The sequence below is a fragment of the Carassius gibelio genome, chromosome B1, assembly GCF_023724105.1.
Source record: "Carassius gibelio isolate Cgi1373 ecotype wild population from Czech Republic chromosome B1, carGib1.2-hapl.c, whole genome shotgun sequence".
Lineage (NCBI taxonomy): Eukaryota > Metazoa > Chordata > Actinopteri > Cypriniformes > Cyprinidae > Carassius > Carassius gibelio.
In genome coordinates this window covers 7,821,699-7,841,026 of record NC_068396.1, presented here as the reverse complement: position 1 = coordinate 7,841,026, position 19,328 = coordinate 7,821,699, and positions in this window count along the sequence as shown.

The window sequence follows — 19,328 nt, the reverse complement described above, 5'->3', positions numbered from 1 at the left end:
TGTTTCATAAGGGTAGGCACACTTATGAATATACTTTGCCACTTAAAATGTAAACAACAGTTTTATGTAAATATAATGCATGATTTTTGAAATAAATTATCAACACAGGCCTTGTGTGAACAGACCGCGCTCGTGTGTGTGTGTGTGTGTGTGTGTGTTTCTGCCTGCCCTGTCTGTGAATGTCACAGTTCTTTATCTCATAAATGCTCCCTCTGCGGACAGCTTCAAATGCTGTGTTATTAAATTATGAATATTAATAAAAATCAGACATGAAAAAGGTAATAATTCTGCCGGCGCACAGAAATAATGAACCTAATTTTGATAAATGGGGTGATAGCACAGCAGCAGAATATGGAGGCGAATTTATCTTAATTAATATCGCAGACCTGAACACTGTACTAGGTAAATGGGACCGCTGGGGCGGGGAGCCGTCGATGGAACACACACACACACACACACACACACACACACACACACTTGTCTGTCAACATACATTTTTCATTCTTTCCCTGCACAGTACATAGAAACGATAAAGCTGATCAACTTAAAAGGCTTTGTTGATTTCTGTGTGTCTGACATTATGAATGCAATGCTTGTGTTTTAAAGTTTTAGTTCACCCTAAAAATTAAACGTCTAGTTGGCTTTCATTGTTCTGTGGAACACAAAAGGAGATATTTGACACTGATTGCTTTTATACATTTGATTATCCAGTTTTACTGACAAGAAAGGACAGAAAAAAAAGCATCATAAAAGTTGTCCATATAACTATATTTCAGCCTTTTTTTAAAGTCATACAGTTACTATAATAATGTGTAATAATCTGTAAGAAACAAATTGACATTTAAATTGGTGCATTCATGAGAGTTTACGAAGTAAGTGATTCATGATTTTTTTTAGTCAGATCTTTTCAAAGAATCATGTGAAACCAGTCTGAATAGTTCACTCATGAAATGAAGAACTGGATCAGATCAACCTTTCTGTTGGAATAGCTCACTGAATAGATAGATCATCAGAAATGTGTTATTCCCTCTCTTTAAGGCATGAAAGCTTTACTTGCCAATAACTGTAGTTTAAAATTTCTCATTTGTCTTCCACATAAGAAAGAAAATCATGCATAAATAATAACAGATTTGATTGATTTATTGTTGTTTGTTTTGGGTGACCTTTTTATTCTGTGTATGTTAAGCATGTTAAATGGTATCAAAGCATGGGTATGTATTTGCAGCCTCTCTCTCTTTCTCTTTAAAGCACTTGCCTCAAGCAGGCTCAATTTAACGCAACTTAAAAGAGAAAATAGTGCAACAGCGAAAAATGGAAATGACATGGATTTGCCCTGTGGTCAACCTTATGAAGAACAACAAAGAGGTTAGAAAAAAAAAAGATAAATGAGGCTAAAGTGAAATGACTACAAAGTATCCATTTATTAGAAAGTGGGACAAATGTAGTCAGAATAAATTAATTAATCAGACGCTTTTAATTGATTCGTTTGGAGTCCTGGCGCGTTGTGTGATTATGCTCAAGTGTTTAATTACGAATATAGATGAGATGATGCTGTTTAATTAGTCTGGCCGGCGAATGAGCTTTCACACTCTTCGCCGTAATTAGCATTTTGAGTATGCATGTGCACATGTGTGTACGCATTTGCACTGCTGCATGCAAGTCTGTGGTTTGCATTCTTATCACTCAGTTTGCTTCAGTGTGTTGTTTTTGTGTTCATAGCCTGATAAAGGAAGTGTTTTGTTTTTTTTTTTCTTTCTTTTTTTAAAATAAGCATGGGAATGGTCGTCTCATGGGGCTCATGGTTAAGATCACAAGACCAGCTGAGCTAGGAGCTGGGGCATCTTACCTCAAGGGTCTCACTTTAACATTTCACTTCATGCAATAAATGTATTATTAAAACATAAGTGCTATCCAATATAATTTACCATGTTACAACCACAGTACTTGGTTTATGATAAAGTAGAAAAAATAATATAATGGTACCATAGTACTACCATGGTTGTTTTGTACCATTTCAATTGGCAGTACTATGGTGCAGTCATGGCATCTGATGGTAATACTGAGGTCTACATAGTGCTGTACCTTGGTGCTGTAATGTAAGTAATTGGAATACCATGAATTTTAGTACCATATTATATGGTATATAAAAGGGTATTACCACAGGCCATATTGTATAGGTAATATATATATATATATATATATATATATATATATATATATATATATATATATATATATATATATATATATATATATATATATATATATATTATGGTTGCACTTTATTTTACAGTACGTGTACTAACATGTACTTGTAGTGTACTTACATAGTATACATAGGGTTAGGTTTAGGAGTAGGTTCAAGGTTAGTACCTAGTTATTACCTAGTTATTGTAATTACTATAATAAGTACATAGTATGTACATGAGGAACAGGACTGTAACATTATAGCACTATGGTAGTACCATGGTATTCTTGTAAGTACATTAGAGTGCAAAAAAGTAAAAAGAGAACAAATATAATGGTACACCTTCACCATACAATGGTACTGCCATTACAATACTTTTTTAATAACAGAATTTACATATACAGTGGTATTTACACTACGGTTTAAAAATTTGGGTTCAGTAAGAATTAGTTTTTTAAAACATTATACAACACAAGAGTTGTATTCAGCAATGATGCATTAAGATGCAAAAGTGACTCCAAAAAATGACATTTGTCATTTGTCATCAGCTATTTTAATCAAATAAATTCAGCCTTGATTAGCATAAGATACTTCTTCTAAGCATAAAAAATCCTAAGATTTAAAATTATATTATATTATTATTTTATATAATATAAAAATATATATATTTTAACTTTTAAAATGGTAGTATATATGATGAATAAGCCACATTAATTCAAAGAATGTCATGGTATACTAGTATAATGTAATCATAGTGTTGTCAAAAAAAAAACATTATTACCATGAAAAAATGAATAATGGTAAAAATTAATTCTATAAAAGATAATGGCAACATGGTACTTTTTATGTAGTACATTTTGGTTGTTAAAACACCATTGCTAACCATTTCTATCAGTCAGTGCTCCTTTATAGTCCTTCAGGACCTAATCTGAAGCTGCACCGTGTCTATCTGAAAGAGTTTCACCCTCCACTTTTCTGTCTGTCACAGCCTGCAGAGGAATCGGGCCCCGCAGTGAGGGGCCTGTAAGCCAATCATCTCAAGTTCTTTCTATTCCATGCCTTTCACTGCAGGGAAAATGTGTGAAACACACCATTCAAACATCCTTTATGGGTAAGGCCTGCTCCAAAAAATCCTGAGCGTATGTTCGGAGAGAATCAATTGTGTGTGTTTGTCGCATGTGCAAAATAATCTGGTGTGTCTGGTTTTCTTGTGATCCTAAAATGCAACTGTGTCGATTTTATTTACAATTATGCTATGTGTGTGAGTGAGTTTGTGTATTCATACACACACTGGATCTCAAAGCAACAGAAAAATGACTTTTACTCGTTCTAGGTTTGACACGCACAAAGCATTTCACGGTTTCCATGAAACACATTTTCTGTGTGTTTACAAGCGGATCAGACTCGGACATCCTCGATTTGATAAGGGTGCTACACCAGAGTGGCGGAAATGTGCAGGTACTTTTTTTGTAGAAAATGTTTTACAGCAAAATTCAATGGAGCAAATTATATCCATAAAGGAGATTTTCAGGCCCTGGAAGGCATTTTATGTATCTGAAAGTTTTACGCTGTGTTTGTATCTTTCTGAAACGGATTAAAGTTTGGGCCGAGGGGATTACAGGACGACAAAAGAGTGCTTGAAGACGTGAAGAATGAAAAGAAAAGCTGTCATCAGACTGATTTAATTTAAGTCCCCTTTTAAAGAGATTCAGAAACAATGCTCCCAGTACAGCAATTGTATGCTAATGACGAGCTTCTTGGCTGTTGCTCTTGTGTGCGTGTTTGCACAAGACACTTTTGTTGAACATGAAACATCTTGTTGAATAACCTCATTATATCTGTTTAATACATCCTCTCAAAGCATTCTGGATTCAAAAGCATCAGAATTAGGGTGCCTATATCACTCCTGTTGCACAGAAACAAAGCGCAATTGTTTGGAAATCCTTGCTTCGGCTTGGAAATGGAGGGCCATGTGACTCGCAGTTCTTTCTTTTGCACTTTGAGAGGTTCTTTTATAGGTTCCACAAGGGAGTGTTATTTTGTTTTTCAGAAGATTATCATGATTTATTTCTTTCTTGGCCAAAAAACAGGATGAAGTAATTAACAAGCAATAAGAGACAAACTCTTGGCCAGGGAGAAGCGTAAGCTTGCTATTGTACGTAGGCTATTTACGGGGATTTTCTGTATGAATATTGCAAGATGAGCGTGAGTTAAATTTCCATTTTCTTCGCATTGTTCTTCTAAACGTTCCAGTTTTATAGCAGCCGTTCAAAAAGCTTTTTGTATTTAAACTAATTTTCATGCAGTCAAGCCTTTCACAGCGTTAAAGTGTTTGTGTTGAATAAATGTCGCTGAATGATGCTAGTAAAGATGAAGAGCCACAGAACAGGTATCAAACAAACTAGACAACTTACAAGACAGTTTGTAGTTGATAATGTAAATAGCAGCTGATTACATTGGCAAAAACATTTCACAAGACAACATTTTTTTTATGTTTATACCATTATACTTCACATTCATCACTTTCATTAGATAAGTCCAGCTTCCTTTTTCCATTCCAACTTTCATGACTATAGAAAGTTGGTTTTACAGTATACAGTACAAACAACCACAGCTTAAAGAATTACTAGACTACTACAGACTACACACCCCCGTCTTTAAATAAAGTAATTAATCAAATTTGAATGACATTTGTAATTAAGCATTAGGTAATAAAACATTATTTGTCAACATTATTAGTGGAAGTTTTTTGACATTTCTTCTCTTAAACTTTGTTCTTACAGTTACGATTTTGGTACTCAATGACAGGCAGGTATTGTGTGTGTGTGTTTTGGTTAAATGTTTGCTAGCAGGTGATCCTGTAGTAAGCAGATGGTGTTTGTAACTAATGCTAGATCCCAACAGAGAGAGACACCACGAACACACACACAATTAGTCCGTGACTTTGTCCCTCCATGAATTGAGAAGGTAAAAGAGATGTGCAACAGAAGTGGCTGGCAGATTTTATGATTAAAATGGAAAAACAATGAAGTCAATTCAATGGGAAAGAACACTTTGGAATGATGGAAAGCATAAAAATAATTTGCCTGTATCCCAAAGCAATATCTGCAAAGATACATTTTTATTCTATCCTCCTTTACCCTCCATCTCAGTCCAAGTTTTTTTATTTATTTATTTTTTTCTAATTCATTGGCTGTGTTCACATTTAATTTGTTTAAAATATTATGCAGGATTCGATTAGAGTACAGAAGGAATGAGTGCTAAATACTGGAAATAAGTTCTTCTGGTTCCATCGTTCCAAAATCAATGGGCTTTTTAGTAAAATGCCTGAAACACAGTCTGTGGTTTACATAAGCTCAAGATATTTTCATATCTTATTCTATGACATTAAATGCATATGTAATACCCCATATGTGATTTTTATGGCAGAGGTCCCCAACCAACGATCACAGCCTGGGAAATGGAGTTGCTACTGGGTCGAAAGAACATTCTAGGAAAAATGTGTATTGCTATGACATTGATATTTATCAGTGGTTCCACCATAATTTTACAAAGCTATGAGAATACTTTTTGTGCGCAAAGTAAACAATAATAACACCACAAAAGTGCTCCCATGCACAAAGACGTGTTTCAGACAGCGTATGACAGCGCAGACAGTTGATTCCTCTTTTACATCTGGAACATATGAAAGCATTTTCACTATGGGATAAAAAATTGCAAATATATCTTAAAATTTTTTTACTTTTTTCACAAAATTCTTTTTTATTTTTTATCCTGTAGCAGAAACAGGCTCTCATGGATGTCAGAGGTTGTCAGGGACATTAAATCTCATCACGCCAAACAGGTGAACTCATTTACTCACTGCTGTTAGCAAACATGCTAACCAGCTAAACGTTGACCCCTAGTTAGGTCCCATAATTTGTGCACTGATATACACATGAAAATCACCTACTCTCTGTGTAGGTACTTTTTTTTTTATAAGTAATTACTTATTGACGATTAAAAAAAGGAAAAAGAAGTTATGTAATATGAATGTAGTCCAGATGTAGTGTACTACATTCATAATGTCCTTGTCATGTGACTTTCCAGCACCAATTTTGTCATTTCCCTGTCATTCCCAAATCCTCTCCCATGCCTCAAGGGATAGTAAGTGTCCATTGGATGTGCAAATCTAAATCTCCAACAAGTGAGTCATTCAGGGACACTTTGACTATACAGTACTTTATTTTGACTGTGTGAACTCTGTTCATATACTCATTTTGGCCTGATAGTAGGGACGTATGCAGTTTGGGATTGTCTTACTACATGCCCAAGTAGTAGTATTTGTCCATTCGCTAGGAAGTACATACTTTGAATAGTGGCAGTTTATACTGGGATACAGTGATAGAGATTTCTTAAATTCACAGCAACATCTTTTTGATCTCTCTCTCTCTCTCTCTCACTTACTCATTCACTCTCTCTCTCTCTCTCTCTCTCTCTCTCTCTCTCTTTCAATAATTAAGCTTTTAATTGCAAAGTGCCTCTTGATTAGCTTTGGGGGATGGAGACATCCCTGGGTTTTGTGTATATTTTAGATCCATTTACAGCAGATGACACACACACATACACACACACTCAAGAATCATTTTGAGAAGTTGAAGCTAATTCTCTCTGTCTGAACCCATTACGGCATTAATTTAATTTAGAGTGAGCTGCCATTAGCTCATTAACACGTCTAATTAATTCATTGACAGCACTATTAAGATGTCTCTTTTGAAATTGGCATCTGGTGTGTTCGTCTGTGTACTGTGTGTGTGTGTGTGTGTGTGTGTGTGTGTGTGTCTGCCTAACGCTTGGCAGAAGAGGTTAAAATGACAGATCAGGTGGCAAAATATGGAGAGTGAGGAGGAGATGAAAAATGTCATTGATGAATCTAATTTTCTGTCATTAATATGAAGTAGAAACACTTACTAATAATAACAATATTTCATGTCTATTTGTTTAGTAATTAGATTTTTTTCCTCACTGTATACACGTCAGTTTGTTATTGGTGGACATTTGCATCACTACACAGTTCACACACCGAGAACCATGTTTAACTGGATTAACTTCCTGTACTGGCAGGAAGCTCACACACTTGGGGAACAGGTGTCACTCACAGAGAAGCATCTGTAGGAAGTGAATGTGTGTGTGTGTGTGTGTGTGTCTGCTGCTCTCTGGCACCGTGGGTATCTACCATAGTGATAGCAGGATGTCACCATGGCGATATCAGTGCACATCACTATAGCTACCGTGTCCTTGTTCAGTGTGACTGTGATACCGTTCTGCCCTGTGTGTGTGAGTGCCAAAATCTTACTGAGTGCAGCTGTATTTTCAGTTTTTTATGAAGGTCTTTCTCAGCTCAGGAGGCTCAGCATTGATATATGTTTCATTTGAGTTTCTGCAAATATTCCTTTGAGAAAAAACAGTGACTTTTTCACTGTTTTCACCAAAATATTAAGCGGCAAATTAAGTGTTTTCTTCATTCATAATAAGGAGAAATGTTCCTTAAGCAGCAAATCAGCATTTTAGAATGATTTCTGAAGCTTCATGTGACTTATGACAGAATTACAGAAACGTAACAGATATATAAATTACAGAAAATGTATTGTACATTTTAATATAACTTCCTATTATTACAGTGTTTAGCCTACTGTATTTTTATTTATATATATATTTTTTTAATCAAATAAGTATTGGTGAGAATAAGAGACTTATTTAAAACATTGAACATTAAAAGCATTAGAACATGTATTTGATCCAAAATTCTGGTTAATATAAATATTGTGTGTGTGTGTGTGTGTGTGTGTGTGTGTGTGTATTGTTGATGTGTCAGTCTTATTTTAGTGTCACTGAGATTCTGCCTTTGTTTTTATTAATATTCTAAATTAGTTTTATTGGTATTTTCCCTTTTCATTTACATTTTAGTTAAAAATTTAGTTTTTTTGTTGTTGTAATTTTGTTGTTTTATTAATTTTTGTTTTAGTGTTAGTACATCAAGTTAAACAAAAAAGAGAATTATTGCCTTATCTGATTTTTTGTTGTATTTTATTTCAAGTAACAAAGTTAAAAAATATATGATATGTGTTCATAATATTTAAGTAGCAAATGTAGCATTTTTAGCACTTTTGTAGGTTTACTTTTTTAAGTACAAAAATCCAAATGAAAATGCATAATCAATCTTGACTAGCCAGAAACATTTCCAGTATGTGCTTGTTTAGAGTATGTTTTTAGCCACAAAAAAGGTCTGTTTGTCTGCATTTAATTTCATTGCTATCTAGGAAAAACATTGGAGATCTGCCTTTTCTTTCCTGTTACTTTATTTCATAGATAATTATCTGATTTATTTATGCATATTGTGTAAATATCATCTGTTAATTGCTTTGTGTGATAACGGCATAATTTGGCTCTGTGTCATCTATCATATAATTTGATATTAGCATGATAATGACATCATCCTGATAAGACATTAATAATGTCTCGTGCGATTCGTGGATGTGTTCTCACATTCACCTCATCTCATTCTCAGCTCTCACTCGTACCAGCTTTAGCTGTTTGCAAGACGGGATTTTCAACACCCTGTGCGTTTCTCAAACATCTGTCTGAATCCTGAAAAACAAAGCTTTGACTAATAGGTGCCAAATTGTTTTTAAACATGCAATAAAAAGCTGCAAATCAACTTTCCAAATGTTTTATTAAACATATCTGGGCCGAGATGTGTCAATTATGTAAATTGGGTGTGTTGAACACAAAGTAAAATGTGCAAATTGACAAAACACCACCCAAGCTTATTGTTCCAGTGTATGTTTAGACTCCACAAAGTAAGTTTTCAGCACTCTTTTTAAATGTTTGACTTCCTTTCATATCTGAACGCAACACCACAACTTATATTCACAATATTTATCTTTGCATTTTATACTTAAATAGGTCATATTTTTATATTTATATGCACCTAGGCAGACTTTGATTTTCACAATAAAGTCTTGAATGATCTATTTTGGCCAAGAACTGCCTACTTTTACACAGTAAAAATTATTTTTCAAAGTTGTAAGTAGAGCTTATTGCTTGGAGGATGTTTCACAAAAATGCTATTCCATTCTTTCTATGTTACTAAATATCTGCAGATGGAGTTACACTAACAACAAAAGTAAAAAGCATATCATTGTCATCTTTGAAGTACAGTACACTACAATCTAAATATAATTGTACATGAATATAGATTCATTGAGAGCACCATGTTCACTCTACAATTTGTGAATGTGACAGTAAAATCCAATGTTGACCATGCATTTAATTTTGTCTTCTGTATTAGTATAAATGCAAATGTATAGTACAGCTTCAGTTAGTGTAAACAAACAGCGGCTGAAAAACAGACCCTTGATCTCTGGTTTCGGTGGTGCCATGACCAAAGAACAAATAATAATGAACAAAAAAAGGTGTGAACGTTAGTGTGTGTGTATATATAATACAGTATGTGTATGTTCAGACTGTTCTGCCTGTTTAGCACTTCATTAAACATCTCCTTCAAAGAGACATGAAGACTCCAGGGAACATCTCTCTCTCTCTCTCTTTCACTCACCCTCGCTCTCTCGTTGTCTCTCACACACTGCAGCTGTAGTAATTAACCCCTCTCCCTCTTGGGTCTCATTAGTGGAAAGAAGCTCCTGTTAAAGCTGCATATGGCAGCAATTAAATCAGACATACACTGAATCAACATCTCTGTCTGTCTCTCTGCCTTATCCAAGCAAATGTCGTGACGGGTTTGGAAATTCCCACTTTGATGCTCACTGATCTGATTTGTGTTCCATAGTTTCTCCCTCTGTTTCATTAGAGGCCGGTCGTGGTTGTGATCCTTTTAGCATCTATAATGAGGAGACGAATAAAAAGCCAAGACACACAATATCTGGTTAAAGAGTGTTTCACGTTTAACTCCAATTATCTAATTCCAAATATCTGTACTTTGTGGCTGTTATTAATGTCAGGATCTTAATTATGATTAGATAAAAAGTAACCCAGTTACCACACAAGAGGGTCAAAATTATTCCAGAAACCCACTGAGAGGATTTCAGTAATTTCAGTCTAATATTCAAGAATTTGGCCCAGCAATCAAATACAGCTAGATCTTAGCTTTTTTAACTTTTCAGGTCCATTTTTGCATTTTAAAACCTTTCAGCAAATTGTATACCAGTGCTGTATCTATTAAAGTAAGTCAACTTGGAGTGCTGACAAATACTCAGAGGGGCGCAAATGATGTGCAAAGAAAACATTGGCAATTTGAATAATTTCTTTTCCCAGGTATTAAGCAATTAAATGTGGTTTAAAATACAGGTCTGATCCACAGAGAGGATTTGAAGTCCAAAACGGCGCTCTGAGACTCAGAAAACCATTTAGACTAATGAGCTTGTTTTCACTTGTGTATTTGGGTGCCTGGATACAAACAGCAACAAATCTAACAAACTCCGCTCACCGCTGCATCTGGAGGAACCTCTAAATGTTTTCATGATTAGAATTTCTCCAAGGAAATGGTCTTGATCTGTCTCTGAGCACTTTTATGGCACTTCTTGATTCTTGATTCTTTTTCAGAAATAATTGAACTAAATAACATGTGTGAAAAGTTACAGCTAAGAAATAAAGTCTTAAGTGATTATTTTATAGTTAATGCATAAGACTACTTTTCAAGACTGTTCTAAGCTATTTATAAACTTTATGTTTTTATTTAAGTCATTGGTTTGAAATGAATGCGCTGACATAAATACTTTTAGTGTATTACAGTAGTTTAATTCTCTTTGATTTCTTCCTAGCGTGTGATATGAGATTAAATGTGTGTGCATACTTTATTATGAACACAGGGCTTGATGCATATTCCCTTTTTACATTTTTTTATAAATGAGCTGAAATGTCTGAAACATCGTGGTGAGTTGGATGTATCTCCAACTTAATCCAGCCAACTTGATTAATATACACTGACCAAATACACTTCAGCTCAAAAGTTTGGGTCAGTAAGATTTTTTATGTTATGTCTTATATGCGCACCAAGACTTCATTTATTTGATGAAAAATACAGTAAAAATATTGAAATCTGAAAATAAGTGTTTTCTATTTTAATGTTTTTTAATATAATTTATTCCTGTGATGAAATGATGAATATTCAGCATCATTATTCGGTCTTCAGTGTCACGCGATCCTTTAGAAATCATTCTAAAATACTGATTTGCTGCTCAAGAAACATTTCTTATTATTACTAATGCTAAAAGCTGTTGTGCTGCTTAATATATATTTAAAATAAGGGATGCACCCAGTGAAATGCATTTTTGTATTGTTCATGTAAGTTTATGAATGCCAGGCACAATGAATTTAATGTCTACACAAAATCATCTAGGTCTAAACATAAATCATAAATGTTAGTGAATTGAAAATATATAAAACTATTCAAATTATTTGATTAAAGTGTAGCCATGAATTATTAAATGAAGCCATACTGAAAAATATATTGCAAAATTATTTGTCTTCACATAGTTTGCATATTAAACCTTTTCATATCTGTTTTAAATAATATATGTGAATAATGTGCAGAAAAGTAAGACTGAATGGGTTGAATATATATATACATGTTCCATTTATGTTCATATTTTTTATTTGCTTGTGTGTATGTGACAAGCAAAGCGCTGCCGTTTTTGTTTTGCATTTGTACATGAGCTGTTTTGTGAGATTGCTCTAAATCCCACTGGCAAACCTTTGACTCAAAGGCCCATGGGTAATAATGTTACCACACACGGCTTCCATGGTAGCGGCACAGGGGTCACAGCAGATTGTGATGTCTAGAGGTGTGCTTATGGGAAGCATGATCATTAGAAAATACCTTGTTTAAAACACTCATCCTTACAATCGTTTTATTGCTGAATAGACACTACGTAATTGAAAAACTTGGGTGCAAACCCCTCAAAACCATAAGCAATTTGTTTTGAAATACTACTAAAGTGACCATAAAACCATATCATCAGTCATATCAGAGCTCCTTCTGTTTGGAATTATAATTAGACTCTTTTATGTATGTGACACTGGCTTTGTGATATATTAGCATATTATCCTTCACAGCTTTCAAGTGTATTATCTGCTACATTTGAAATATAGACAACTGTTTTTTGTTTTTTTTAGATAAAACAAACCCAATCACTCCATGCTTCACTAAAAACACATACATCATAAGTTGTGGGTTTCCAGTGTTGCTAATTTTGTCTGATTTCCATATTGCATAGTGGAAAGCCAAATGAAAATAAACACTGGCCAGAAAGAGAGAGAGCGAGAAATGGAGATGGATGTGTGGGGAGACCTCAGACCGAAATATCCCTGTTAGATTCATGCCAACCCAAATGAACCACTGATGGCTGCTGCCAAAATGCAGAGCGGAATCCTCAAGCATGTCTGTTCTATTACTCTACGAGCTTTTACCCACGATTTGAAATCAGCAGATCGTCCCATTCTCACAGATGAGTGTACCATGTCATGCTGAGATATTCTGGCAGTGCGGATATCTTCTGTAAATTTGTTAAAAGATGAGTTCATTCACAGTCACACTGATGGGACACTGGTATGGACATGAACATTGCAGTCTGAATTTTTGGGGTTCATTCACATTCATTAATTGGGATAATTTGATACACAAAGGTATGGACATTGATGTGCATCTATTTTTTGATAGGGCACCAAATGGCAGTCTTTGGAGGTTTTTGGTCTACCTTATACCTTTGAACTTTAAAAGTATTTGCACAGTAATAATAAAGTATTTAGTTAATTACTATGTTTTTTTTTTCACTGATTTGTTTTCACATTCTGGACAGACTGACAATTTGTTCATTAGCGGTGAGGAATAAATTGTGACATTGCAGGTTACATAGTTTCGCCAGAAGGTGGCTGTCTTCATAAGTGAGTCTCGGAATCATTCATTCAACCGATTTGTTCAAAACATTGACTCTTTCATGAACTTACAAGTGAGTGAGTAATTAAATAATTAATTCAGTTGATTGTAAAGCATGCAAGTATGCTGGTACTTGGGTTCAAATTCGGATTTGTACATTTGCTTGTTTGTTTGTTTATTTATTGAATTTGTCAGTAGGTTCCCTCTCCATACAGTTAGTAATTGTCTGAATCATTTGCGAAGTGAAGCGTTCGGAACTGTTTCTCACTCACTAAACAAAAGTAACGCGACATTGTAGTGCACACAGCATAGAAAATCAAAAGAGCTTGAGACGAAGTGGACATTTACCTACAGTTCACTGAAACAAATCTGCAAACTCGTCCTACGTCAGAGATGAAGAAATTGTCTTTTAGCTTTAACAACGGTGTATTCAGCTTCTGAAACATTCTACTACAGGTAAAGACATTTTTAGCTAAATGTACATGTACGGTGGACAGCTATACAATGTTTTGGACCATTTGTCTGGTATTGACATCTGATACTGTAGCAGGCCTACTGTATTGCCTTCTTTGTGAGAAAAGCTGAAGTGAACTGGGAGATGTAGCTGAGACCGTGAGGTTTTATAACTAACATTCTAGAGTGTGTTGTTGTCAGAAAATTCACTTTGAGCCACTACAAGATCCTTACTTGTTTTGCTTCACAGTCCCAAAGGATAAAGAGTACTGTTGTAATTTCCATATCTGCTAAAACATTATTTTGTCAGCTTTTAGAAGTACTCTGTAGCAAATATATGGCATAAAAAACAAAAAAGTTGATTTTATTGAGTCTTCGAAATAGCATCTTTATAGATGATGAAGTATGACTTCGGGTCATGCGTTCTAGAAAATCACCAAACTGAAATTCTGTTATTGGTATCACAGTTATAACTAATCTTGTAACTCATTAAGTAAATGTCTATATCCTAGAATAGATGTAGGGTATCTAAAATTTCAATCTCTTTTTGTTTCTCTCTCTCTCTATCTCTCTCTCTCTGTGCTCATCTGTCAGTTCTATTTCCTGCTGATTTATTGGCTCAGCACCGCTCTGTGTGGCATATGTGCTTCAGTGCAGTCCACACACCTCCAATTAGCCTTGCATCCATAGACAAACACATTGATTTTACAATATTCTCCTTCACAGGAACAAACACACACACACACACACACATACGGCTAAATAAACAGGGTCTTTCAGTCTCTCCTCTGTAGGATAGTCAAATCCTGTGTATCTTTTCCTCATGCATAACGTGTCATGTTTTTCTCGTTATACCCTTTGGCATGCTGCAAACATACTGTAGCTAATTAAAATAATTACACGGCAAAACAATTAACCAGTCACTCTAGTTACCATCGCTGCATTTGTAAATAATACTTTTTATTACATAAAATTATTGAGTATTTGGAAGGGTAAAACTGTAATAGTTTTAAACGACATACAAGCAATATTTGTCTGTTTTACCCAAGAAATAAAATACTTAAAAAAAACATTATAATTAAAACTAATTAAAAACTATTGAATTACAACTATATAAAAAGCTTTTTAATTTAATTTAAAAGTACATTTACATAAATTAAATTAAAATTGTTGTTCTGTTGTATTTTTAAATCAGATAATCTATGATTTACACAGCAAATTTTTCAAAACTATAAAATCACTTTCCTGTTACTATATATAAATATATATATATATATATATATATATATATATATATATATATATATATATATATATATATATATATATATATATATTACTATATGTAAATGAAATATACAAATATGCATAGTTAAATAGTTTGAATTGAACTGCATATTTGAATATGATTTTAATTATTTGAAATTCCATCATTGGGAAAATTGTATTAAAAATCATTTAAATTATATAAAAAATTCCAAAATAATGTATTGAACTAAAAAAAATGCTTCTTATCTGAATGGTAATTTGTTCTCATAATATATATATTTTTTCTTGTTAATTATGACAATAGCCAATGAAAAAAAAAGTATGCTTTTGCAGACTAATATTTTGTGTTTGTGAAGATGACTTCACAAATTTGGGGCCCTTCAGGATTGGTTCCTGCGTCGCTCTCCTTCATTTCTCTTCATGACATCATATGGCCTGGAGCTTCAGGCTAGGTTAAGCCAGGCAATTACCTACCGTTTGATTTTAAAGGCTCAGTCTCTCGTTTCTCACACGCACGCTTGTCTCATTGACTTTAATGACCCCGGGGCTTTGCTAGTTCTCGTTTCAAATCAGTTCTCCCTTTCTTACTCTCACTTTCTCCCTCCCCCCATCTCTCCTCTACTCTTTAACCCCTCTCCCCCTTCTTTTGTGTGTTTCCCTCCCATTCCCTTCTCATTTTTATCATTAATTATTAGTCACTCTCTTTTCTCTGTGGTGCTGAGCTGATGACAGCTAATTAAGTGTTGGCTGGTGCCTCCCTCTTTCTCTTTCTCTCTCTCTCATTTCTCTTTTCTCTTATTTGTTTCTTTCTCTTTCCTCCAATTTTTTTTTCTTGCATCTCATTTTCTTTAGCTCTGCTGGCCATCTTTATTTATTGCAAATGACCTCTCTGTCCATCTGTCTCTGTGCTTCCAGTTGTGCACCGCACCGTCTCATGGTTAATTACATCTCCTAATATGCTCATTCACTGCTGCAGGCATTATCAGACAATCTCATATTAACTCTTACTGACAGTAGAGTGCTATACTATCACACTCATTTGTCATGCTACATTACTATGCCATTTGTCGCCATATTACTGATGATGGTGCTGATGTTGTCAAAGTTCTTCAAAGAGGTTGTAGAAATCCTTCATTTCAGGGTGGCTGTGTTACAAAAATGTCAATGCAATACTTGGTCATGCTTATTTTTTATTTATTTATTTGATTTTTTTATGCACAGCTGGCATGCAATTTCATCAGTGTAATATACTGAACTATATACTGAACATATCCAAAACAATATATTCTATAATAATTTTGAATATTATTATTATAAAATAATTGTATTTATGTACAAAATTGTATGTATATATATATATATATATATATATTCACTGAATTTTTTTTTATTAATCATACATTTAAAACCAGGGCTGCTTTGTTGAGATACATTGGAAATGAGACTGGAAAACAGCTTAAATAAATTAAAATAACAGTGTGTCACATTAAGAGCCAACCAAGCATATGTACGCCAAAGCCAGCTGGACAAACATAGCTGGAGCACAAAACTGGTTTTGGTTAGTTTGGTTTCTGATGGGAGGTAAAAATTCCAAAGGTTGCAAGAAAAAATAAAGTAAACTCTGGACCTTTAGTGAGGAAAAAGAATGGCATGTAATGTCTGAAAAAGATTACAAAAGTTAACATGGAGACAAGATGTATAAAGAACTGATTCAATTAAGGCCTGAATAAATGCAGTGCCTGCTGAAGTTTGGTTTCCTCTGATCATTTGTCTTTAATTCATAATAGAAAAAAAGATCTAGTAATAATAGGAGAGGGCATTAGACTTTATTACATTTGTTAGTCCAGTTCTACTTTCCTCTGCTGAGCACAAACTGAGTTTAAACTGAACTGAATGATCAGCTTCATGTGCTGGAGTGCATTAGTTCTGTGTATAATGAAGAAAAAGAAGCTTCCCTCATGATGAGGTTCACACTGTATGCAATGTTTTGGATGGTACTAATTGCACTTTCTAGCAATTTGTACTCTCATACTTGTATGTGTGTTTGAAAGTTGAGAGTTTTTTTTACCGGATCACTTTGTCGGAGCCTACATTGCAAACTAACACAATCTGCAGTAATATTTACACCTTTGGATGTTCATTAAATGTGAGACAAAACTAAAAAAGCAAAAGCAGAAGTCTAGTTGATAATCTTTTAGTTTGAGTTGCTTCATACATATTTTTTTACTCTTTTACAGTTCTGCCTTGTTCTGTTTTTCTCCAACATTTTCTTTGCAGTGTTGGCCCTGAAACAGTTATGGAAATGTGCATTATTTATGGATTAAACTCGAAGCCAAATGAAGCATATTGACATTATGTCTCCAAAATAGCATGTTCCACTATAATTAAGCCCTAATTCTGTCATTTTTCTGCGGTAGAACTTAAAACATGGAAAACTGCAGAATTTCTTGCTGTAAATGGCTAAAAGTGAATTGCATTTGGGCTGTTTTTACAATTTACCATTCCAGTTTTTTCAGTGATTCATATACTCAAAAATTTCTAGCTCTGTTACTTTTAAAAACTAAATATACTCGTGTCGTAATTTAATAAAGCATTTTAAAGAATCATTATTATTAAATAATCATTAAATCTACAAGCTGAAGTTATTATTTCAAATTCCCTGCTTGACTCAACTTGTGGTATTGTTTGGTATAGTAGAAAATTAAAAATTAAAAAATTAAAAGAATTCCTTTAAAAAATGTCCCTTATATGTTTTGTCCAGTATATTAAGGAATATGAGATGTAGAAATATATGCATTTTATAAAATTTTCTTTAATAAATGATACAGTGTATAAAGGAATACAGTATTTGATAAAGAAATATGTGAATTTTATATAATTATTTTAAAGGAGATTTTTTATATTTTTATACAGTATATTAAGATGTGATATAGAAATGTATACATTTTAAAATATATTATTATACAGTATTTAAAGACATACAGTATATGATGTGGAAATATATGAATATTCTACAATTTATTAAAAAGTGGATCTTTAATATTTTATCCAGTATATCAAGACCTGATATAGAAGTCTATGAATTTTTCGAATTTTTAAAAATATATATTTTATACACTATAAATAGAAATATAGTATGTGATGTGGAAATCAATAATTTTTAAAAAATAATTTAAAAGGGATCCTTAATGTTATCCAGTATGTCTGTACATTTTATAAAAAAAATTTTAAAGTATATAAAGACATAGTGTGTAATGTAGAGATACATGAATTTTATACAGTTATTTTAAAAGTATCTTTAATATTTTATACAGTGTATAAAGACATACAGTATGTGATGTAGGAAGGTAAGGGGAATGTAAGTGTAACAGGAATGACCTGCGTGCGTTGTGTTCACAGACCACAAGATGGCATGAACCTCTCTGCTCTACAGCCCAATGTGAGCGCGTGCGAGAGCTTTTTCAACACCCACCGGTGTCCAGATGCTGCTGTCAGCACGCCCTTACAGCATGTTACCCACCAAGCACTTTCTCTCAATGTACTCCACACACACACGCACACACTTGGAGACAATGGGAGGGGTGTGGACCGCGTGAACCGTGACTCCCCCATAATTACTATCCGCCCAGTCTCAAGCTGCTCTCACTCTGAAAGAGAGAGAGAGAGAGAGAGAGAGGGGTGAGGGGCAGAGGACGAGAGTCCAACCATTGGCCTGCTTCACCCTTTGTGTGTGAGTTTATGTGTTCATCTGACTCGCGTCTCGCTGTGTCTCTGGTCTCTGTTAGAGCATGTTAAACATGCCCGGAGGCAATCAATTCCCCTTTAGCCCTCACACACACACAGACGATACACAGCCCCTAAGCTGCCTTTAATAACCTGGGGCATTGAATCCCTGATCAGGAATTGCAGACAACAAACTATACCCTTATATCTCCTTTACAGAACAGCAGTGATTGTGTTTTTGCCATTGTGTGAATGCTGTTTTAAGATTCACATTGATTGTATTTCATTGTTCTTTCTATAGGGATGCTAACAGTGATTTAAGCAAGTGATCTTTAGTTGACGATAAAAAAAAAAAAAAAGCAAATGAGGAATTATTATCATTAGGGTTAGGCCTACTATAGTTTTAAAGTTTAATTTAACCTATTACAGGATCACTTCACTATTTTTGACAACAGGCTCCCCTAGAGTGAAACAGAGTTTTATCGTTTACGAATTCATTCAGCCGATCTCTGGGTTTGGTGGTAGCACTTTTAGCTTAGCTTAGCATAGATCACTGAATCTGATTAGACTGAAGAAAATGACCAAAGAGTTTCGATATTTTTCCTATTTAAATCCTGACTCTTCTGTAGTTACATCATGTACTAAGACCGATGGAAAGTCTAAAGTTATGATTTTCTAGGCCAATATGGCTAGGAACTATGCTTTCATTCCGGCGTAATAATCAAGTAACTTTGCTGTCGTATCATGGGTACGCAATAATAT